Raw genomic sequence first — 17722 nt, forward strand, 5'->3', positions numbered from 1 at the left:
CTCACCCTTATCTAAAACAAAACTAAAATAAATTATAGGCAACGCTCGCCACTAATAATTGATCAGAGACGTCCCCGCATGCAGGACTATCAAATAACACTATCATACGGAGTTTCCAAATTTGATGTTAGTGGTCCTTTGAGAAACAAAAGAGCAGAGTGGATCAGGGAACAAACCAGGGTTAAGGATATCATTGTTGAAATCAAGAAGAAATGGACATGAATCGGGCATGTAACGCGTATAGGCAGGATAACCGCTGGTTTTTAAAGATAACTGATTGCATTCCCGGAGAAGGCAAGCGGGTTAGGGGGAGACAGAGAGTTAGGTGGCCAGATGAGATTAGGAAGTTTACGGGTATAAATGGCAGCAGCAAGCACAGGACCGAGTTGATTGGCAGAACATGAGAGAGGCCTTTGTCCTGCAGTGAACATAGACAGGCTGATCTTTCCAGACGTCTCTGTCGTCTTTCCCCTTTTATTTTTATATGTGCCACGCTGATACAGGCCAAGTTCAGGCTGATGATGATGATTATTTGAATATAAAGGGCACAGCACAAGAGCAAGCGGAATGTGTGTTACTCAACTGGCAATGAGGTATAGTTCTATATTGCACATCACTAGTCATGGTCCATGGCGTCTCGCATCGTACATAATAGTTCGTCAAGTTCGCCGAATGTGTTTTGCTCTTGCTTATCATGTGGCACAGTGAACATGCTTCTTGCTGGATCGTGTCAGAGACACTAGGGGGTGATGTTGTGACAAGTTAATACAGCCGGCTTGTGCACACGGAAGAAAAAACCACGGCCAGACAGATACAAGTGCTTGTCTAGCCGCACTGCGATGACAGTTTTCTTTTTGGAAAAATACGGCCATTTTGACAATCGTGATGCCAGGTAATTCTGGTGCGGCGCGAAAAACTTCGCAAACAGTGTGAGGTGACCCTAAGCAGCGCGTTTCGGCTTCTTTATGCCGCGTTCTATAGAAAATAGCTCTAGAACGAATGTCACCTGCAAAAACAGCGTAGCTTCGCCGTGTTGCTAACGAGGCAAGATGGCGGAGCTATGCGCTACTCTGCTCCAGTAGGGAAAAAGTTTACTCACGCGAAACTTAAATTTTCGAATCACTCGCGCTATTCCACATAGTAACGTCAGGTGGTTCTTTTGCAGCGAAAGATGTTATGAGACCACAACTCGGGTCACGCGTGGCGCCGTAGTTGTCCGCCGCTGCAGGTGTCCGTAACCACTATCGCTCGAAGTAAAAGAAGATACCTAGTACCAGAGTCCTTTAATATTGTTGAAAAAGCTTTGAAGGACTCTGCTAGTACCAAGGACACAATAGGGCTTGAACTCACCGAGGGTTTTTTTTCTCACAGAATCCATCCGGGTAACTAGGATCTGGGAAGCTTTCGCCCCGCTTGTTCCAAGAAGATCTCCCTATGCCTAGGTACTATCATAGTCCCTCAATACTTTTTGAGTATTGAGGGCCTATGAAAAAAGTATTGAGGGACTATGGTACTACCTAACATCTGCGATGGAATTTTATCTCTAGGCCGGCTTGTTGCTGTCTTTTCGGGGTTGGCGCGGGAGGTTTGTTGATGTTGCTGGCGGACGGTGCGGTGCGTACGTGGTCTGCCGCCGAGGTGTGTAGCCCTGCCGTGCCGTCACTTAACATCCATGCGTGTTTTTTACTTCCGTGTACCATTCTGAGAGCTTCTAAAGACGGCACCAGATGCGTTTTCTTGTCATGATGTATCAGTGTTCATCGAATCGGCATGAACGACAGCACTTCGCTCATTGTCTTACGGGTGTCACACGGACAAATTTTATCGTGAACAGGCTCGATTTGTATTGTGTGCTGATTAATGGTCACTATCAATCGCAATTCGGGCACTCAGATCCCGGAACGCGATTTCAATGGCTTCTGCACCAAACTCGATCCGGATAAGTTTGAACCGAGTATAGACGTGAGACTGTGCAGTTGGATGGATGGATGGATGGATGGACAGACGAACGGATGGATATGGCTGTACCCTTTAGATCGGGCGTTGGCTAGCGCCACCAAGCCGTAATACTTAATGAACCAAAAACGATTTATTTTCCCCCCTTAAATAGTGAGGTTGAGGATTCGTATTTTGCAGTGAAAGGTTTAATTTTCACTCGTGCCTTGACTTTAGCCACCAATCAGATAACCTCCTTCTAGTTCATTCTACCCGCTTAAAGTCTATTTTGCCCTCCCTGTCCCCGTCCCCAGGATTCCGGCCCACGAGCAGGAGGTGCGCTTTCCCGCACGGTGGGGGCGCGTCTCCGCGTCACTCTATGGGACTGGAGAGAAAAACTATAAAAACTCCTCTCCCTTTCTGATTTTCTCATTGCTTTCACGGTTTCAAGTAGCAACTGTATGTACCTTTATTCTGACGGAGTTACAGTATCGTAGTTGCAATAGCGCGAGTTCCCTAGCTGATTGAAAGATAATGCACAGCGCCTGAGGGCGCTCTCAGAAATATCGGCTGTTTTACCGCATTTGAATCGCTGCCCTGGAAACATGCTTGAAGATATCCAATTGCTTTCTGGGATTTAGGTACTGGTATATGTCTAGTTTATGATAGTACAGAGCACGTTTGAATCGCGTGGTAAAAAAAAAAGTCCCCTGGGCAGTTTTGTTCAGCGTGCGACAGCCGTCAAGCCCTCGTAGCTTTATCTAGCGTTGAGATGGTGTACTCTATGGTGCCACGTAAATATTAAAATAGGGTACGCGTAAAAAAGAAAGGATTCTTATAGAAGGCACATTCATGATCTCGTGAAACAATATTTAGGGTTCGTTGAGGTAAAGATCGATAGTATAGCGAGTGGGGGGAGGGTTCAACTTCATGCGGCACGTGGTGGACGTTTAAGGAACTCGCCCATCGTGGGCCGGAATCCTGGCCTCGTAAACCCCAACGCTTTGAAAAACTCTGCGCCATCATCCTGAACTATAGGGTGAAGCCCTTTACAGAAGATTATGAAGTGTTCGGCAGTTTCTTCTTCCTCTACACACGCACTGCATACCGTGTCTACCCCTTCGTATTTGGCCCGATATGTCTTGGTTCGCAATACTCCCGTCCTGGCCTGAAACAGTAGAGAACTACCCCGAGTATTATCATAGATCCTTTCCTTGGCAATTTCCTGCTTAAAAGTTCGATAGATCTCAAGTGCGGACTTCCTAATCATACCAACTCTCCACATATCGGTCCCAGCTTCCTTCACCTTCTTCTTAACCGATAATTCTTTTTGGTTTGGCCCCCTGCTGTTTTCCCAAGTATTTACCAGTCAATTTTCTGGTTCACTTCCTCCATTTTGTATCAATATTCTTTATGTACAAGTAGCTGAATACCTTCCTAACCCAACGCTCGTCCCCCATTTCTCTCAATCGCTTCTGAAATTTTATCATGCTGCTAGCTTCCCTGCCCTCAAATGATGTCCATCTCATATCGCCTTGTACTCCCTGATTTGGTGTATTCCCGTGAACTCCTAAGGCAAGCCTACCTATTCCACGTTGCTCAATTTCTAATTTTGCTTAAACACCTGATCTTATGCACAAGACCGCATTGCCGAACGTCAGACCAGGAACCATGATCCCTTTCCATATTCCCCTCACAACATCATACCTATTGTAATTCCACAGTGCCCTATTTTTCATGACTGCTGCATTCGTGTTATCTTTAGTCGACATGAATATTTCGTGTTCCCTTAAGTACTCATCCCCATTGCTTATCCATACGCCCAGATATTTGTATTTATCTGTTATCTCTAGCGTGACCTCCTGTATTCTTAGCTCACTACCTTCATTGTCATTAGAAATCATGACTGCTGATTTTTCCTTACTGAATTTGAAATCTAACGTATCTCCCTCATTACCGCAGATGTCCACCAATCTTTCTTGTTGTCGGCCATTAGCACTATATCATCTGCGTTTATCAATGCTGGTGGTGCCTGTTCTATGAGTTTTCCTTATTTGACGAAAGAAAGGTTGAAGCCGAGTCCACTTCTCTCTAATTTGGCCTCTAATTCTTGTAGGTACATCAAGAATAATTAGGGTGACAGGGGACACCCCTGCCTTAGACCCCGTTTTACCCCTGTAGGCTTGGATACCTGTTTTTGCCACTTTATAATTACCTTGTTACCTTTATAGATATCTTTTAAAAGATTAGTGACTACATCTACAACGCCTAGTGTGACCAGTATTCCCCACAATTCCTCTTGAACCATGCTATCGTACGCTCCCTTGATATCCAAAAATTCTAGCCACCGGAGCCTGTGTTCCTTTTCTGCTATTTCGATGCACTGCGTCAGTGAGAACAGATTGTCTTCCAACCTCCTGTGTTTCCGAAACCCGTTATGCAGTTCTCCAGCACCCCCTCATCCTCTATCCATGCCAGCAGTCTTTCCTTTATATTCTGCATCGCCAGCCTGTAGACCACTGATGTCAGTGTTATAGGACGGTAGTTGTTTATGTCAGCTTTGTCCCTCTTTCCTTTATAGATCATGCTCATCCTGCCAAGTTTCCATCCATCGGGAACTTCTCCATCAATTATTAGTTTGCTAACTGCCTTTTTCAAAACCTGCTTAGACTTCGGACCTAATGTCTTTATCAGCATAATTGGAATGCCATCTGGGCCTGTAGTTTTCCCTTTCCCACTCTTGTGAAAATGGAGCCATTGCACCACTTGATTCATCCTTGTCTATTGTGGTGCATAAAGCACTTCTTTGTTGAAATTTTTCTGTCACCCTTGTTCCTATATATTCAATAGCTTCGTTCCCTTTTAGCCTAGCACCTTGAGCTGTAGTTATGAACCTCCGCTCTAGGCTCGTCTCATTTCTTAGGGAGTTCACATGGTTCCGAAATTTCGCAGCTGTCTTTCTGTTTTATTTCTGTACTTCTGCCAGCCACTGAGCTCTCTTTCTTCTAATCTTTTCATTGATCAGAAGGGATGCATCCCTTCTACAGCTTAGAAAGATTTCCAATTTTCTTTCAACATCATCTGTCGGTTCACCCCACTGCTTAGCATGTCTGTGTTCCCTAGAGGCTTCCTGACATTTTGCTATGGCTCTCTTAACTTCCTCATACCACCAACTTTTGGGTATGTGTCTTCTTTTCCGGGGTGACTTGTCACGTGCCTTAGCAAGCTGTAGCTAAACAGTCTAATTAGATTCGTGTATGTCCACGCTGTTTTATTATCCTCAGTGATTACTTTCTCAATTTGTTTAGTAGCTATTTCAATTTGCCTTTCTGAATAAAAATTTTCCTGTAGTTGCTTATCTTGTCTCCTTCCCATTTTCACTGCTCTTCCAAAACTTAGCTTGATACGTTTGTGATCACTACCCAGACTTCTGGAGCCACCTTCATCTATGTGCATTCCCCTGAGCTTATCATACATTCTATGTGATATCAGTGCGTAATATATCGTCGACTGCAGCCTTCCATGTTAACCTTCCATGTTAATTGCCCTTCACACTTCTCGGTACTGTTGCAAATGATCAAATCAAGCCTGTCACACATATCCATGATCATATTGCCTGTCGGGTTGGTATACCCATCTATATCTTCTATGTGCGCATTCATATCTCCTAGTATAATTATCTCGCACTCTCATCCTAACTCCTGAATGCCCTTTTACATACACTCTACCATTGCCTGGTTTTCCTTTTTGGCATTTGCTCCCGTCCACAAGTACACGAAACGAAGGAGTGTCATTTGCCCTGCAACTGTCCCTTTCAGCCAAAAATGTTCATTGCACTCTTGCTTGACCCTTTGCCAGTCTGTACTTTTATGAATGAATGCCCAAACACCACCCCACTTTCTGCTGCCTTCTGTTCTATTACGAAATTCCCACGCATAGACTGGATTGTTAGGAGGTTGTTCCACGTCCAAGAGATGTGTTTCTACAAAACCGTATACCATAGGCCTCTCCTCCCTTAGCTGTTCTTCTATCTCTTCCCACTTCAGCCTGTTCCTACCACCCTGCATGCTAATATACCCTATGTCTGAATTGGCTCGGCGGTCGAGGCTATGTCTATTTCTGTCCCGGACTCTACCTATCTTAGATACTGGTGCCACTTTGGAATCATATCTGTCCATACCACCTGTCAAAAAGTCTCCCTGATTGTTTTCCTCGGTACTAGCTATCCTGCACCCCGAAGGGCCCGCTTGCCCCCCTTAAAAGCTACTGCGCGTCCTGCAAGTCGCCAACCCACCTCATGACCTAGCCGCCCATCGAAGTGAATTCCGTCTCGTTGAAAACCATCCCCGCTATGCACCTCTCTGGTTATTTCCACCACCTCAAAGCCTTCCTCAAGCAGCATCCGGTCCAGCTCGATCCAGACCTCAAAGCAGCATCCGGTCCAGCTCGACCCTGGTCAGTATCAAAAGTGCACGTGTGACACCGCCTATGGATATCCTGCCCGCTTGCAGCCACAATCGGGCCTGTCCACATAAAATTTCTTGGCCATGATTGGGTGTTTTTTTTTTTCAGGCTGAAGAAGCGTCTATCGATCGCTGTTCAGAAATGTGATACCCACAGAGGCCAAACATTATGACGTGATATGCCGTTTGTAATGAGACAACCGGGATTGTCAGTGACAGACATTTCAACTACTGCGATTATATTTTAATAGGAAAATTACGCTTCCTACGAAGAAGCATCGCTGACAAAGAAATTACGCTTTGAAAAATGCATATTGTAAGCGGGATTAGACCCGAACAGCCCACTGTGCAACCGCACCAGAATTAATTCCGCAGCGCGTTCAATATCAAACACCCGTAACGGAGTCCCAGACGCAAGTTTAACCATCGTTTATACCATTACATTACCAATATAACATATGTACCACGCCTCGTCCAGATATGCTACTTCTTTCAAGTGCATACCCGCATGCAAAGAGTTCGCCTACGCGTTCGACTAATTGGAAGGCCCTTAAAATAAAGCAAAGAAGCAACCAGCACTCTCAAAACGTTTGATGGTCGTAAAAAGCGGAACTAGAATTACTATACGCTACCTAAAAGTAGCATATACAGTAACTCTAAATGGAACAGACGGAGAGCGACAGCTTGACAGGAGTACGCGATCATATGCACCTTACCGGCAGGACACCGTCAGACACCATTGGCGCGCATACAAACTTCGCGGACAACACACGCGCCAAGAAGCAATAGGCTTTTCTGGGGATAAACAACTCAACACATGTTCCAATAGTTCCAAGTCACCTGGATGAATTCTGTTAGAAAAGAAATGCTCGGCTTGAACCCGGCTCCGCTCCGTGCCAGCCTTGTATTATACCACTGAGCCAGGCCTGTGCTTGGGACTTGTTGACAAACTTGCCTCAGGCAAGATTGATGTCGTGGAAGCAATCGCGTTAGTATGAGTAATAAAGCATTTCAGAGCAGAAAAAGAAAAACGAGGCGTCCCACAATGCGAATAGCGTAACGAGTGGGTGGTCCAATGCTCCAACCCAATAAAAAAAAGCAAAGCTTGTTCTTGATCACGTAATAACTGCGCATACCCCCTTCAGGCATAATGCCTAATCGTGGTGCCCCACCATGCACAATTGCCACGAAATTCCTTGCAAGTGTGTAGCGGATACCACGCTTTTCAGAAGAATGGCAAAAAAAATTAGCATAGCAAATGCTGACCTAATACACGGAAATTGTTATTAGTAACGCCGTAGTGGGTCCCCAGCAAGTGTGCTTGCAGCAGTTACCCAATGAGTGTTTAGAAAAGGCTCTGAAAGGCCGCTCTTCTAGCTTTCGCTCTGACTATGCCGTGCTTTCCGCGCAGGCATGGCGTTTTTTTTTTTCCTTTCATGAATTAAACAAAAACAAACCACAACGTGATCCGTTAGGAGCGCTAGCGGCGAGATTGCCATATCGAAGGTTCGCTCACTCGCCACTCTCGCACAAACTAGCTGCACGCGTGGTGTTAGATATCCATACAGCGACTGGGATGACTAGAAACCCCCGGAACACCTCTTGCACGCGGATGCACGTACAGATGGAACCAGATTTGTCTAGTCGAGAGCCTCCAGCCGGCCACTCTAGCTGCCGTTAAATTTCTTCAGAAATATGTAAGAGATACCAAACATGGTTGTACTGCATGTTAGGACCTTGTGCTATAATATAAGCATCAACGTACACATCTAGAACGTGAGGGAGCTGCGGCCAACATCAGTGTCGATAGGCAAGCGTTCCGCTGCTCTATGAGTGCGATTCCATTTGTACAGCACGAACGGTGCGTATGAATGGACCTCCAAAATGTCGTGACAATGGTGTAACAAGCTTGCAATCAAGGCTCAGAGCATATCCTTATATGGCCGCTTTACAAAGCGAAGCACTTTTCGCACAGTCTGTTCGCGCTGAGAGTGAATGGTACAAGGATATACCAGCCATCTTCAATGCCTTCCGAAATAGCACGCGCGCGCCAGCGATCACACCCTTTATTCTATACAAAGCACCCCCACCCATCCTCCACCAACTCTTCTTGCGTTGGGGACGGGCGGCGCGTTCCTCGCTACTTGAGAAACAATCGGTGCTATAGACCAGGCACGCGGGGTGATGTTATCGCATCCGTCCTCAGCACAAAAGAGATAGGTCGGCTCTTTTATGGGGTTGAGCTCCTCTTACTCTAACCTTGTCCTGCGTCAGGTGTAACAGGCAGTATCACGCGAACAGTATAATATATGGCGCTGTCTCATCACCATTTCTCGTCTCATTTGCTAGATGGCGTTCGTCCAATAAATGTGTGTGTGCAATAGGAAGGACTGACGCACAGACAATTCGCCCCACTCATTCTCATTCACTGCTTGGATACGCTGTGATTTTTTTTACCTCTCTTTAGTTGTGTTCGTCACCCCCGCTAGGCGCTTTTACCTGAGAATAAAACCCATTAATATATTTATTGAAAATACCCCAAGGGCCCTGTACACACGCCTTTACCGGCGTTACATGAGAGAGGGAGATACCAACAAGTTAGTATCTACAAAATGTGACTAGACGATGTCTGAGGGAAGATTGTTCCAGTCGATGGCAGTCTTCAAAAAGAATGATTGCAGATTTGTGGCAGTGAGAGTATGGGGAGGGTATACGCATCCATACCATGCCGAAAGCATTGAGAGATGATTGATAGGAGGACATATTAAGCTCAACATGAAAAAACTTATGAAAGAGTGAAAGCCTTGCAATTCTGCGACGCATCTGCACACTAGGCAGACCTGCCTTTTTCTTTAGGTTAGTTACACTAGTAATGTCAGAATAATCAAAATAAATCTAATGGCTCCGCTATGTATTGATTCAATAAGATCGGTTAGAACGCATTCAGGAAGATCCCAGACGGAACAAACATATAAACTCAAATTTGTATCGGATTATTGTTTCATAAGCTATACAGTATATTAAATTTCACTGAAGGAGGTGTATGTGTTAAATTTCGCTTAAGATAGCCTAAAGTATGGCTGGCAGCGTTAGTTATATTAATTACGTGAGTGCCCCAAGTGAGCTCGTACCAGAGTACGTAGCACTAGGTTCCGAGGAAATGACGCTGCCGCTAAGAGAATATTTGAATGCCTTGTAGTCATGCCGTCTACTACACAAAAACAGGGGTGTTTTGTGAGTATTCATCACATTCAACCAGTCACTGCACCATTTATCTAATTTTTGTAAGTTGTTTTGGAGCGCTAAGTTATCGCTGACGTTGATGATCGGGCAATGAATGACAAAGTCATCGACGAAATGGCATATGTTAGAAGAAATGTTGCTGGCCAGGTCGTTGATGTAAATGAGGAAATGGAGTGGACCCAATACAGTGCCTTGTGGCACTCCAGATAAGACAGGGGATAAAGTCGATGTTGAATTATTTGCATGCGAAAATTGCTGTCGGTTAGTGAGGAACTTCTTAGTGTGAACGAAAACAAGGGAATGTAAGTTAAGTCAGAAAAGTTTAAATAGTAAGTGTCTATGTGGCACCTTATCGAAAATTTTTTCGAAAGCAATGAAAAGGGCGTCTACGGGTGTGTTCTGATCAAGGCCGACATGAATATCGGGGAGAAATAATGCAAGTTGGGTTTCGCAGGAAAAAAAGTTTTCGAAGCGCATGTTAACCTTGATTTAAAAAGTTCAAAAAATTCAGAAAATTGGCAGTATGAGTATAGATCATATTTTCTATAATTTCCGACCAGATACTGATTAGAGATATTAGGCGGTGGCTCAAGGGGCCTGTCTTAGGGACTGAAACAATCTTATCCAATTTCCAATCATGTGCCAGAATGCTGGATAACAATGACTGTTGAAAAATATGAGACAGGATAACACTGGTTATCTACGGTATTGTTTAACACTTCGCAGCTAGTTGGTAACATCGGGTCATGATGCGGGCGGGGGGCGGAGATTATGGATTGGGACATAACACAAACCATAATAACCAGAGGCGCAGCCATGGGGGGGGACGCATCAATAGCGTGCCCCCCCCCATATGCTTTTCACCATAGGATCATCATCATCATACGCCCACTGCAGGAGAAAAGCCTCTCCCATGTTCCACCAGTAAACTAGGTCATGTGCTTGCTGCTGCCACCTAATACCCCCTAACTTCCTAATCTCATCTGCCACCTAATTTTCTGTCTACCCCTAACCCGCTTACCTTCTCTGCAAATCCAGTCAGTTACTCTTAATTACCAGTGGTTATCCTGCGCCTACTCGCTACGTGGCCAGCCCACGTCCATTTCTTTTTCTTGATTTCAACTACGATATCCTTAAACCCGGTTTGTTTCCTGACCTACTCTGCTCTATTCTTGTCTCTTAAGGTTACACCTCTCATTTTCTTTTCCATCACTCACTGCGTGGTCCACAATTTAGGCTGAACCCTGCTTGTAAGAATCCAGGTTTCTGCTCCATAGGTAAGTACCGTAAAGATGCAACTGTTATATACCTTCCTCTTGAGAGCCATGACATATATGGCGCTAAATTACCTTTTGCCTGCCTGATCTCAAATCAGATTAAAGTGCCTCCCCCCCCCCCAAAAAAAATTATTTTCAATTTCTGCCAACACCTTTGGTTATGAGAAAAGCCAGTCGAGAATGTCCATATAATTGCTAATGCATTAAAAAAATAACAGCTCTCGCCTTCGAGTCGTCGAGTATGCATAAGGTACTCTGTGAGGTTCCTTCTTCCTTATGCACTGATTTATAAAGGACACTTTGGGGGTTTCTGAAGTATAGACAGAACGCCCTGAGCTATGTATAGACAGAGCGCTTGTGCTGTGTGCCTCTTCTTTGCTTCGTGTGTATGTTCTTCCTCATGCTCCCAGTTTGCTTAACGATTATAAATTACCAACTAGTCCACCTTTCTATCCAGAAAACTCTAGCCACATAAAAAATCACTGCAAAAGGAAAACAAGATTTGTTAAATCGTGTAGTCTCAGCACTGAGAGGTGAGTGCCGGAGGATGTTGGTTTATCAGACAAACTAAATAACATCATGTTAAGCCCAGCAGTCTAATCACTTACGAAGAAAATAACTTTCCTTTATTGTTGAAGTCACCTTAGGGAAATCCAGTTGGGACTGTGTGGGTGTCTAGCGTTGTACGTCACAGCACTTGTTTACGATATCTGCTGATAACGACATAAGTGTATTGAGAATGGTATTGCATAAAGCACAAGGTCCATTAGTTTCACCTGCACTTCGTGAACCGGTTCATGGAGGCTCTGCACTCTGGCATTCGTTTCACAAGTTCGACATGGCTGCGGCACCACGGTATTCGTTTCAAAATAGTGCAGCTGTCGTGCAACGCTAGTTCACGAATTCCCCGCACCTGCTCGAGAGGTAATGTCGAGTCCGTACAGCACAAGTTGGCTGCAGCTGCAGCAGACGACACAGCCGATTGCATTCGAGTGTGTTTCTGTGCCTTGAAACAAGTACGACAGTGAACGTTTGCCCATAATTGCACATGTTAAGAACGTACATAAGCAGCGCCACCGCTTACGTTCACATCTCCACAGCATCCACAACCCCCGAGAAAGCAAACCAATAGCATAGGGCTTGCACAGCATCTGCACTCTCATATTCATTTCCACGTCGCCTTGCTGCTGCACGAGCAGAAACATCCTCTGCACGACGACGGCACCCAAACCGCACCACTAGCTGAGGAAGTGCAGGTTGAAAGGAATGGGCCTACAATTTTATTCAATGAGTATTCTGTTTATTTGCTACGAGAATAATCACTGAACAAGTTTTTCCAGAATGTTAAGAGCACGGTGCTATTATTCTTGCATCGTAAGCTGAAATAAGGAGGGCTTCTAAGATGACTGGCTCCATGATACTTGCAATGAATCGAAATATTTCTAGCTCTACACAACAGCCCCAGAATAAATATTCATGTCCGTGAAAGTAAAGTTAAACCCACTTATAACGAACCTCCATATAACGAATTCCTCGATATAACGAAGTTTTTCTATTCCCCGCCGTTGGTCCATGGAAGCACATGTATTTGCGACCTCTAGGTAACAAAGTAAGAGTGAAGACAACTTTGATATAACCAATTTTTCTCACGGACAATCTCAGAATTTAGCTCCGCATTGTGGCATTTTGGTACAAGCATGCATCTTCCGCGGCTACCCCGCCACCAACGAAGAAGCGGCGGCGGAGCGCATGGCGCACCAGGCGAGAGCGAGTGCTTGTTATTGCGCGCAGGTGGGAATGAGGCGGGTCTCAACCCCACGAGCCGGCGTTGCCGCCGTTCTCGCCGTTGTGGGCGCATGCGCGGGTGTCCCCCCCCTCCACACCGCTCTCAAACCAAAATATTTATAAAAGAAACTAAATTTGCGCGTTGGGAGTACCACGCTTTCAGTTAGCGTCACATATGTGGGGCCACACTGCATATGTAGGGCGCTTTGCCGAAAAGTTTTCCGCGGTATGCGTGTCTGTGTCCGTGTCGTTCGCTCTTCGTTTTCGACGCCGTCCGTGTGTGCATAGTTTCACTGCCCGCGCATGGTGTGGCCGTCGGCAACGTTCAGCATTGCTTTTTTTTTTGCGATAGCAATTATATGAACAACCTCGACAGGTTTTTTGCTGTCGCCGCCGCGATTCACTGTATATGTATATGTATCTATATGTATGAAAACTCAGGAACAAAAAAGCCGCCCGCACTCGGCGCCCAGCTCGTCACGATGCGGCGACGCGCGCCTATCTCTCACGCATACTTTGCCCCGCGAATGGCAAGGATGGGGGGGGGGGGGGGGTTAGATGCTTGTGTGCGCGTGCGCTTATGGTGGGGAGAATCGCGCGCCTTCGACTTTGACTAGGACGATTGCGTTTAGTTGCCTGGCGCACAAGGATCACTTCGCTCGCTGGACAGGCGTCGTTTGTGAACAGAGGGAGCTCTCAAACACAGCGCAGTAACAACTGGGGTACTTGTTAGTTCGCACTCATATCTGTACCTTTTATTACTTTTCGTGCCTTGTTTTTGTTAAACAATACGTTAAATGTCCAGCGGTAAACGTTAATTCGCTCTCATCCTGTGTATGTTGTTTTCGTGCGTCATTTCTGCGTGAGCAGCGCGCTGCACGTTTCGATCTGCTTGCCTTTCTCTGCTTCACATTCAAAGTTATTGCTATCGCATTCATTGCTTTGCCCTTCCAATGTATACCTGTGATTTTTCTTAATTCCGGACAACCGTGTCGTCACCACCGAGGGGATGTCAGATTACTCACTGATGGAAACTCTCTGGACCAGGGTGACGACGGATCTTCGGAGGTCGTCTCGTCACGCGCTCCTGTCTTGCGCCGCGAGTTCGCATTCTGGTGTATTTTGTGATTAGCCGATTTGTTCTGGCGACACCAGGGCGCGTTGAATGCAATGCGATGAACGCTGTAGCAAAAAACTATGATGATATAAGAAGTAAGGCTGGCAGCCAACTCTTTTGGATGCGATATCACGGAACTCCTACAAAACGCTGGTATGGGCAAACACGGCCGCTCCAGGAAGAAGTGCTCGTTTCACACGGCCCCTTCGCGTTTAAACCGCATGGATACTCACCGCTTGGATACTCACGCGCGCTTTTACCCGATCGTGAAAATTAAGCTGCGCGAGGGCATGTTATCAATTTGAACTTGTTACCAAGCATGGTGACGACGACAAAAACTGAGATTCTTCATATAATTACTACCGCAATAATAACATATTTTTTTTACTGTAAAGTAAGTGTTTTGGATTAGCTCTGCCTTAAGTTTTCCTTTTGTTTAATTTGCGCATTTATTTTTAGAATTTTCGGACCGAACATGCATATAATGAAATTTTCTTTATATCGGATTTTTCGGGGAATTCATCGATTTTGTAATATCCAGGTTTAACTGTAAATGCAATTTAAGTTTCCCCCAGGATTTGAAGTTAGCTGTTCCAGATTGCTCCAAAATGAAAAATTTTGTTGCTCGAGAGTACTCGCTACGTCACGTGGTGAGGGGCCTTTTAAGGTGGTAAAATAATGAACACGTGCACAAAGGGTTAGAACTATACAGTTTGGCAGTTTTCGAATATGTCTCCTAGTTTATGAAAAAAAAAGTCTTTACTGTTTTTGAAAATCATACGATCTCGACATTATACAGAATACATATTACTTTTTAAAATGTGGCCATGCACTTTTCATCTCTTTCATTGCTTTTATTGTTATTGTTAGCCAAAATTTAGTGCATTATTGGCACTTTCTATCAAATCGCTCAATTAGCTTACACTCCAGTTGTGACACTAAATGTCTCAAATAAGAAAAAAAAATATACAACCACTCAAGTGGTTGTTCATTTTCTCTTTCTGAACCCTGCCACCCCTTGCTGGTCTCTGCAGAACTCATTGGCTATAAATGTCTCAAGATAATATACACAACTGTCACTGCATTCTAACTTGACTTGGTAATAACTCAAGTCAATGTAATTTTTTCATTTCTTTTAAAGTCAGGAATAGAAGTGTTTCGTATGCTACTTCTACCCATGCCCTTTATAGCATGAGAAAAATGCAGGCGAGTTCACCAGTAGCGTTCCTGCATCATACTCATTACAAAGCTGGAGTGCAAAGAGTCATCCACTCTTAGCTGGATGAAAGTTCACTTCTAAATTTTATGTAGAATAGTAAATGCTTAGTTTTTTACAAGCCCGAAAATTGGTAGGAAAGACAAAAAAATTGTCAGCCACTTGTTTATTCTGTATTGCTTTCTGAAAAAGAAAGCATGCAAGCTGAAGTGGCATTTATTCTCGTCAGATATGAAGATATCCTCACAAAAAAAAAATGAGTGACCTGTGAGAGAAATTCACTGTGCCTGTGTGCCTTGCTACTCCTCGCGTCACTTTACCTAAAACATTTTTTTATTTCCCTTTTGCTTTGAACATGAACAATTCAAAGGGACACTAAACAGAAAACGATTTTTCGTGTATTATTATAGCACAATTTTACAATCCCAAGAACACCACTCTTATCGCGACGTGACCTTAGATAAGCGAGAAAACGCTTGAAAAGGAAATGCGAGAGGAGAGGCCACCTTCAGATTTCCGCACCGAACACCGTGACGTCATAGATTTTGAAGACCTCTACTGTGTTTTACGTAGCTTCTAATCAATAAAAATGAAGTAGTTGGCATTTGTTGCTGCTATAGACCTAGTATATAAAGTTTCAGAAATTTGTATTGAGCCTGCATCAGAAATACATTTTGAAATTTGAGATGTCATCCACGAAGATTTCGGCGTGACATTTAAAAAATAAAAGATGAGCTCCAAATTTCATCACTAATAATGAACTTATGAATCTCAATGATACGCCGCACTCAATATATGGTAATAGTCTTCTCACTGTGGAATCCAGCAAACAGATTGGGCTCGCAGTGGGGTTTACTAACGATCCCACAGAGAGCAGCTGAGGCAGTCGCACACGGAGTGGTAGATGAAGAAGTTTCTGAGGGTTGTCCAGCAAAATACTGGTGGACAAATGACCCAAACAGCGACACGAGAGAAGCTTTAGGAGTTAAAATGGGTAAGCAAAGATGGGGACTCGAGGAGGAACCTCCACCACTTGCGACGTAGTACTTTACATGCCTTTATTATGCCTGGAATTACGGGACAAAACCAGTAACCTGAGGCACAGAACAAACTTAAGAGGTCTCTCCACAAGTGATGAAGACAAAGAGCACCATGTGACGGTGGTTTTTATGTACAGGTGATGAAGAAGCGTCTTATAAATGTCCACACTTATAGTAAAACATATAGCATTGGAGTTTACAGGGTGCAGTTTATAAATCCAAACCAAGTCATTGTTTCTTTTTAGCGTTTCTTTAACGGAAATTCCAAACTGTTGCAGGCACATCTAAATAATTTATGTGTCTCCAGTTTGCATCTTGTGTGTTATAAGCCTCTACAGGTTAGCTTCTAATAATGAACTGCACAGGAATGTGAGCATCTATGGTAGTGTCCCATAATGATTAAATGGCATTTTAGGCAAGCACACCAGAACACATGTAACAAGTTCTGGCCCTGGTCCAAGGAACATGGTTAGGCTACTATATGCACATACATAGCAAAGCACACCATATGGCTGGCTAGTTTCACTAAAGTAACTATGTGTGTGACATGAGAGACACAACTGATGAGGTCATGTACCATGCAGTAAAAACAAAACAAAAAATCCCACCACTAAGGTAATTAGAAATTATCATGTGGAAGCAATATGGAGGAATGAAAAATTTGCTGTTGCGTTTTGAAACACTATTGAAAATTCTAGTGGGTCTTATCTTGCCCCTTGCCCTTTTTTAATGGGTCTGACCAAGCCTTTGAATCGGTAATACAATAAAAATGCAAATGGCTGACAAATTAAACTACTAGGTGCGCATAAATCTTTGCAAAAAAGTGTGCAGTTCTCATTGCATTTCTCAGTTGTGTCCAAAGGGCCTAGACAATTGGGACACTAGGGAGAAAGAAACACTGAAAGGAAAAAAAATGTTTGTTTATTAGTAAAATACAATTTTATAATCCTGAAAACAACACTTTTACTGGGAGATAATGGCAGAAAATGCGTGCAAAGAAAATGCGTGTGAGGATTCCCGCACCAAACACTGTGACGTTTGATTTTGGATGCGTTTACTGGGTCATACGCAGCTTATAATCCTGAAAAAGTGAAATACATAGTTATCTGTGGGTGCTATAGACGTAGCATACAAAGTTTCAGAAAATTTAATTTAGCCCATTTTGCGATAGGATGAGAAATCAATTTTGAAATTTTCAACTTCATGCGCGGAGATTTCGGCACAAACTTTAAATATTTATTTTGACCTTGATTTTTACGAGCCCTTCTTCTCTTAGAATCCATCCGAGTATCTTGGGCCTGAGGAAGCTTTCGCCCCCGCTTGCTCTGTAAAGATCTCTTTATGCCTAGGTACTACCTAGGAACACGGGCTGAGTTGTTTATCCCCAGGAAAGCCAGTTGCTTCATGGCACGTGTGTTGTCCGGCACTTGTGTTTGCCAAGTCCCAGAGTCCAGGACTGTGCCAGCACGATATGGTGCTGGCACAGCTGCAGAGTAGGCTGTTAGGGGTCAAATCCCGCGTTTTTTATGCATTCCCACCACTGACAAACATACATTCTTAACATGAACGAAAGCACCCTTGCTACTCAAAACATTATTTCTCCTGCATGAAGATGTGTTCTTGTCACTGTACGTCCACACACTAGC

This window comes from Rhipicephalus microplus, chromosome X (genome assembly GCF_043290135.1).
Source record: "Rhipicephalus microplus isolate Deutch F79 chromosome X, USDA_Rmic, whole genome shotgun sequence".
NCBI lineage: Eukaryota > Metazoa > Arthropoda > Arachnida > Ixodida > Ixodidae > Rhipicephalus > Rhipicephalus microplus.